At 35.3% G+C, this 8,082-nt stretch overlaps 1 non-coding gene across 1 annotated transcript; it reads right to left on the bottom strand.

The window, feature by feature from the left end:
* Positions 1-7,690: 7,690 nt before the first annotated feature.
* On the bottom strand, positions 7,691-7,795 carry LOC137943307 (small nucleolar RNA R71). Its single transcript, XR_011110643.1, has one exon. It is a non-coding gene; the product is annotated as a small nucleolar RNA R71 (small nucleolar RNA).
* Positions 7,796-8,082: the final 287 nt, after the last annotated feature.

Below are 8,082 nucleotides of genomic sequence, written 5' to 3'. Positions count from 1 at the left end.
TCCAATATGTATTTAAACTATGAATAATTATGGATATTTTTATATATTATATCTTATTATATTACATTTTACATATTTTAATTTGTATTTGTATTATATCACTATAGTGGGACATCTAAGTACATAGTCAAGACATTTTATCTAAATCAAATGAAATAACATGTCTCATTACTTAAGACAAGACATGGTCTAACTAATCCAACTTGAGTCCTTATATGATATAACATCTAATCAAGCTTATTGCATTACCTATGTTTTCCATGTCAAAATTCAGGTAGATTTGGTGATACACAACGTTATTCTTCTGTCAACTTCTTGGAAATTATATTAAAGAGTTTTTTTTTTAAAGATTTTTAGGTTATTTCTTAGTAAGGCTCTATAACCTTTTTAAATTATGAATTTATAAGAAACTTAAGCTTGTTAGTGTCCTAGTTGGAAATTTATATCCCAAGAAAAGGTAAAAGTGCTTTTCCTAGGATATACATTTCCAAGAAACCTTTACTACAAAATCCTATTAGTGCCTTACTAGACAATTACATGAAAATTTTTAAAATTTTCTTATAGGCTTTGTTAGTGCATTTTTTAAAGAAAATATATAGAAATTATTAATCAGTCTCATACATTACTATACTTATTCAATAAAATTTCTATAAAATAAGATGTCAAATACAAAATTTAAAATATTTATATAAAAATAAATTTGTTATATTACATGAGCTATTTTACTCTACATTGTCCCACAATCTGCTATATTATGAAAACAATGATTAGCTAATTTAGTTTTTTTTTTATTTCTTCTTCTCTCTGATATTGAGACAATAGGCTAGTAATTACTTCATCCCAATCATCTTCATGTTCTTCTTGATCTTGTCCAAACTCTACATCATCCTCAATAACTTGTACTGGTTCCTCTCCTTCAATCGCTTCATCACTGTGACATGATATCCATATAAATTTGTGAACAATATAACATGTAATGAATAATAATAATGAATAACCATATGGACGAGGGAGTAGTTTACACTACGACTAGCTTTAGCAGCCAAAGCCTCCACTTTGAGATAATGAATTATAATAAAAGCAACGCAAGCATTTGAGACATTCTCTCTTACAAAGACATCTAATATTACAAGAATAATAGGTATTGAGAACAACCATCTAGAATGGTAAAAAAATTAAAAAGAATATACTCTTTTAACACTTGAGGAATGGATGAAAAGAAGATAAAAACCCAAAAAAGATCCAAAGTTTTTAAAAATCATAAGGACAAAGATCCTAACTTAGCCCTACCTCCAATGCTCAAAGTGACACAAAACAACTCTAACAACATCTATCACCATTCAACTTTCAAAATCATTTCATACCGACTATGTCGGAAGATATGATGTAATTAGAGTGACATTGATGTAATTATTAGGATTTATGTGCCTTATTTACTCTTATTAGGGTGAAGGGTATTTTTATAATATTAGTACTTTTGATATCTATAAATACAACTTAAGGGGGGAGGATTTGGAAATGTCCATTACCCTGTTCTTCTTCCTCTTTTCTCCAAATTCGTCACTCTTCTTATTCTCCTCCTAAATCCTTCTCTCCACTATTCTTCTTCTTCTTCTTCTTCTTCTTCTTCTTTTTCTTGTTAGCCCTTGATCCTCCTCTGCTAAGATTATATATCATAGATTCCTAAGTTTCAACATAGTATCAGAGCATGGAAAAATCTAAGATGGAAAAGGAGAAGTTGGAGAAGACAAAAAAAAAAAAGAAATATTTCTCATTTTTCCTTTAGTCTTCATTCCAAATTCCTATTTTTCATTGGATGTTTTACTCCCTTGCCTATTTTTCATATAAAAAATTATATACCATTAGAAATATCTTTTAGTCCAGTTTTCAACTCAAAATGAATCGTTGAAGTCAGATTTTTATAGAAAGAGAAATCAACATCTGAAGCAGCAGAAAAGTTTCGTGCAATAGCAGAAAGCTTCAAATTTTGAGCCATTTTATGCCATTAAAAATGAGATTTTATATGGATAATTATATATCATAATCAATATCTGTAAGTATATTTTCTTACCTATACAACTAATTTTCAATCTGACTTTTTTTATATAGATATATTGATCTCGGAAGAGTCAATGATCATGCTAGCCAAAGAAGAAAGAGTACTCAGTTCGTCTAGTTTACAGAGAAGAAAATCTATCAAATTATTTATCTCAAAATAAGTATATTTCATGAAGAGAAGTTATACTTGGATGAAAGGTATTTAAGTCTAGTTTCATAAGGAGAAAATTTCATATCAATCTGATTCATTTTAAAGAAGATATTCACTTTCGAAGAAGAAAAGATCATGCTAGTATATTGTTGTATACGAAGATCCGAATTTAAGCCGATTTTTTTGCTTAACTTTTTGAGTTGCTGTTATTGATCAACAATAGAAGGAAAATATCTCATGATCTACCCTTAGAAAGTTTCTGTTTGTTAACTAATAATATCTGGAAAGAATCTTTAGAAGATCATCTTATTTTTAAAAACTTTCCTTGATTTATTTTTCAAATAGTAGAAGTGTTCCTATTTTGAATTATGGCAACTTCCCAAAAAAAGTAGTTACTTGATTTAATGCTCCAAATTACAAAATTATCTATGTGAAGAGATTCTTATGTAGAATCAGATTCCAAACGTGTATTTCTTCTTTGGTTATGAGAAATCCTTGCAACTTAACAACATGTTGAAGCAGCACTTGCTGTACTTATCCCCTTATGAATGATCAACCCTGCTTAGGCTATTACTCGGTGAAATCCTTTAAAGCTATAATTTTTCTAGCCTCAAGCTTTGGTCTTAGAGCAAATGACTTTTTAGGAATTCCATCCTACAAGAAAAATCATACTCCACGAGAGAAAAAAGGAAAAATGTGTTGTAGTAGCAGTCATAGAGTGAATGTGGCAATAACCACATTGAAGTCCTCTTATAATGTCTCATGTTACTATTGTGAATGCCATGGTCACTATGTGCTTGAATTCTTAGTTAGGAGGTCTGAGCTAAAGGAGGTGAAGCAATTTTTCCTACCCCAAAGAAAGACCAAAATTGACTTCAAATATGAGGACAGTGGACCCAAAATAATTTGGGTACCGATGGTCACTTGGCTACCACGAATGGTTATCATAAATCCAACACAAGATAATTTTGAAATTATTTACTAGATTGAGGTGTTTGACTTGTAATAATTAAAAGAGGATGATAAATCAATTAATGAGACATTGATTATGTCCATAAGGCATAGATCATAGACCAAAGTGATAATTAGGGGAGTGAGTACTTAGACTTGATAATCATTAAAATCTCCTAAAAATAATGCATATAATCTATCCTCTACTTATGTTGATTTGCATAGCCAAATCAATGAGCCATATAATTTTGATAACGGTGTTGGAGAAGATGAATTAAGATAGTGTAGTGTCATAACTTGTAATTTGTGAGTTTCTTTAGCCCTTTATTTTTTATCATATGCAAGGGAAGTTTAGTCTCTTTTTGTATCCTACTTTCATTATAAATAAGAGTAGAGAGGGCTCAAGACATAATTTGATCTCCTCACTTTTTTTTGCTCTAGGCTCCTTCTTCTTTACTCGAACTCTTTATCTCTCTTGTCAAGGCTTCTTATTTCTTCTCATTTTATTTCTCTTCTTCAACTCTTCATCCTAAAATATTTTAAGTACGAAACCCCAATCTAATATGGTATCAAAGTAGGGGTTCTAGGGTTTCATGTAAGCTGCTCTAAGAAGAAAAAAAATAACAAGAGAGGTGTATGAAGGTGGGTGTCCAAGACAACCATTGTAAGTGAAAAATGAAGGAAAATTTCTAGAAATTTCAGCAAGGTGTCTTGTTCAGATAAGTGTATTATTTATCAGCCCCCTAAGTATTATTTTAATAAAAAAAATCCGGTTCTCACTACAAGAAAATGACCTATTGCCAGTGCATTTTTCTCCTGTAGAAGTTCAAAATTTCTCCCAAAAAAAAAATGCAGTGGCAGAATTTGCTAGTGCATTTTGCTGGTAGAACTTCTACCAATGAATCACTGGCAGAGGGTATTCTATTAATGTTATACGACAATGTTGTTTTCATTTTAAAAAATAAAAAATATAAATTATTATTTTTATGACACTGATTTAATTTTTCCTAATTTAGGAAAAATTAAACTTAGTCTTCCTCATGGTGCGTGTCGTCTTCCTTAGCGGCAGGAGACTACGGCGGGCCAGCGGGCAACAACGACGGAGGTGGCGCTCCCACGGTACGTCGAGATGAAGAAGAGAGGGAGGCCGAGAAGCCGAGAGGCTCTGCGACAGAGGCTCAGCCTCCCGTGCTCTGCGACGGAGGTCGAGAGGGAGAGGAGAGGGAGGCCGAGAGGGAGAAGAGAAAAAAAAAATTGGGGGAGGAAAGCAGAGCGGAAGGAATTTTTCATGGTGGGGGGCGGGGGGGAACGTGCATCCCGCGCTTCTTGTGAATGATTCGGAAAAAAGGTCTGAATCAACTTTTCCCATTTTTTGCCTGAGTCTATGAACTGACGTGATTCAAAAGAAGTGTAATGCATTCTACACTAACAACTTAATCTAATGAACTAAGTAATGCGGGAGTAATTCATTCTGGTTCATTTTGGATTAACCCCCCCTTAGCTTCTATGCTAAGCCTCTCCATTAACCGAGTTGGTTGAAGAACTCTACTTAGTTTTTTTATTATTATTTGTTGGAGATTTTTTTTACATTGAATTGCCTATTATGGCTGAAGAAAACATGGTTAAATAGAGTGTCAAATTTCATGAACTAGTCCACATTGATTCACCGGTTTCTTATAACAAATGACCTACTTAGTCACCTCACCAAACTTGGACCACCTATTGATGAAGAAGATATTTCTTATAATAAGTGGTTAAAAAAAGATACTTTGGGCATTAGTTGGATCATCAACAACATGGAAGAACATGTCTCCAACAATGTTATTCATCTTGATACCGCTAAACAAATTTGGGAGACATGTGCTAAGTTGTACTCTAGCTCCGACAACTTACACAGGCCATATGATATTCTCTGAAGAATGTTTAACACTAAACAATGAGAAAATATTCATGAATATTTGGCTCGTTTTAGAGGCCTTCTTCAAGAATGGAAAATAGCTCTAGAGGATGACTAGCCATGAACTTGTAATTCTTTGGTTCAATAGGTGGGTTCTTCTTGGTTATTCAGTCATTTGGATTCTTTTCAAGATTTTGTTATTAAGGTTGAGATCCCAGGGATGAATCAATGAGGTTTCCCTTTTTGTCATCAGAAATTGGAGTTGGATTTGGTAAATTGGACTTGTCAAACTCAACGTAAACCAACTCCGCTACTCTCATAGATGTTTTTTTATAGATTCTATATGCTTTTCTATGAGTAGAATAACCCAAGAAAATACCTATATAATCTCTAAAGTCAAACTTCCCTTGTTTTTCCTTTGGTTCTTTCTATATGAACACCTTGCATCCAAAGGTTCTAAAGTAAGTAATCTTGGGAAGGGTGGCCATATACAAATCATATGGAATTTATAACTTCGGCCCAAAACTGGTGTAGCATGTTCGTTTGCATGAAGCATAGTGATAGATGCTAGATTCTGACATGAGAACTAGGTTAATTATAATAGAATAACCCTTATAATTGTGTTATAGGTGGTTATTTATCGGTTTTCAAATGAAACATGCATTTATTGAATTTGGCATTAATCACTGTTTATATTGCATATTTTTCTCTCCTGAATTATATTTCATTGCTTTTAGGGTTTATTTATTCTTGAAATGAGTTTTATGGATCCAATTATGGAATTTCAGGAAAATTTTGGTGGAGAAGGAGATATTTACAAAAATGCCACTAGTGAAAGAGAGGGATTTTTAGGGCAAAATCGATCAATAGAAAAATAGAGATGGGAGGAGGGGGGGGGGGGGGGGGGGGGGGGGGGAGGAGAAAGGGAGGCAGCCGTCGACCGAGAGAAGAGAGACCTGAGAGGATTTTGCTTCCATCCGTCGTTCGCCGTGTGCCACCTTCGTCCACCGCCGTCCGGCAACCGAGAACAGACCCGAGGAGAGCTCGAGAGAGTCTCCATCATGGCGAGTTTGACACTGCCATTTTCTACTTGCCAGGTCGAGAGGTGACTCGAGAGGGCTCCTCCGGTGCCGATTCCGCATTCCGACCATCCTCCGGCGTCAATTATGCATTTTCGACTACTTCCCGAGCCTAGTCCGATTCCGACCGAGACTCGAGAGAGCCAGTCAGAGGATTTCGCTTCCATCTCGTCTTCTGCCGCACCACCTCCTCTGGTGCCGATTTCGATTCCTGTTCGCCGGCGTCGCCTCAACTTCCGACCGCTCACTCCTGCAACCCGAAGCCCTTAATTTCTAAAAATTGCAACAACCGTGAGAACAGAATTGCTGCCTGAGCGAGAGGAAGAAGAAGGGGAGTAATCCATCATTTTTTAATTTAATTAGTTTCCTATAGTTTGAAATTAGGTTTGAATATTTATTAAATTTGATTTGAGAATTAATGTTTATCAAATATTTGTTTTTCGATTTTTTTGAGTAATTAGCTAGTTAGGGTAGGATTATAATTTAGGTTGGATTCTGGTATTATAATTCGATCTTTTTCTTTAACTCTAGGCGCCCAAGAGGGGCTAGACGCAAGGATTGAGAATCCGGATTCATGGTTACGTGACACTCGAGAGAGGCACGAATCATGATAAAATCCAGAGTTGACGTTTCCTGTTGTGCAAGTAGTTAATTAGATCATTGCTTAATAATTTAGGATATAATCAGTGTTTAGTTCAGATTAATTCATCATATTTGGTTAGGCTAGTTGACTGAAGAATATATTAAATTCAGTCCTCCCTGTTGATATGACCCTCGCTTCTCGCTAGATTACATGAACAATTCGTACACTTGCGAGGTATAAAAGCCGATGTAATTAAATTTCACATCAATTTTTTGGCGCCACTGCCGGGGAGGTATGTATTAAGTGTATTTCTTTGTTCTCCATGGTCTTAGGTTAGATTTATTTTTCTGCTTTCATAATTTTATGTTTTTGTTTTATCTTGATGATTTTGTATGGAGTTATTTTTATTTCTTCTAGTTAGTTCGTATTTTCAGTGGTCAGTTTGTTAGCATAATTTGATAGTTAGTTTTGTTTCTTTTTGTGTTTTTATGCACGGGCGCTGCTCCCTTTGTTGAAGAGGTAGAACATATTTGTAGGAAAACACCAGAAGTCAAGTTAGGAGCTACCATGGCCAATCAGGGTGAACCATTACAGTTACCTACAACAAGTGACCGTAGAGCCGTGAGGGATTATTTTATCCCATCCAACTTCACATTACCTTCTTGCATTATATTGCCACCCACTACTGCTGCCAGTTATGAGTTGAAACGGGTGTGATCCAACTCCTCCCTACATTCTATGGGTTGGAGAAGGAGGACCCTTATTACCACATCAAGGAATTCTTAGACATCTGTGCAACTTTCAAATTCCAGAATTTCTCAGATGACTCTCTCCGGTTAAGATTTTTTCCATTTTCACTTAAGGATAAGGCCAAGTCTTGGCTTAATTCCTTAGAGGTGGGCAACATTACTTCATGGGATACATTAGTCACGAAATTTTTGTCCAAGTACTTTCCCATTCAGAGAACTACAACCCTCAGGAGAGAAATCTCCAACTCTATGTAGCAGGAGGGTGAACACTTTTACAAGGCTTGAGAAATGGAAGGATTTGATCCGTAGGTGTTTGCATCATGGGTTTAAGAAATGACATTTAGTGTAATACTTTTATCAAGGTCTTACACCCCAGGTTAGATCCATGGTAGATGCAACGAGTGGTGGGAGTTTGATGGGTAATAGTGCTAGTGAGGCGTGGGACTTCTTTGAAACGTTGAGTGATCAATCTCAGCAATGGGGTTCGTCATTTAATGTTGATAGGAGATCCCACAGCCAAAAGAGGGGGTCTCTACGAGGTTAGTGAAACACCCATGCTCATGGCCAAGATTGAGGGGTTGACTAGAAAAATTGATGCCCTTATGGTGTCCAAG

This window comes from Aristolochia californica, unplaced genomic scaffold (genome assembly GCF_029961685.1).
Source record: "Aristolochia californica isolate CCGP_79_NKW_82.1479 unplaced genomic scaffold, dmAriCali1.0.hap1 SCAF_10, whole genome shotgun sequence".
Classification (NCBI taxonomy): domain Eukaryota; kingdom Viridiplantae; phylum Streptophyta; class Magnoliopsida; order Piperales; family Aristolochiaceae; genus Aristolochia; species Aristolochia californica.
Note: the sequence above shows the minus strand (reverse complement) of the source record. Positions and strands in the feature narration are given on the sequence as shown.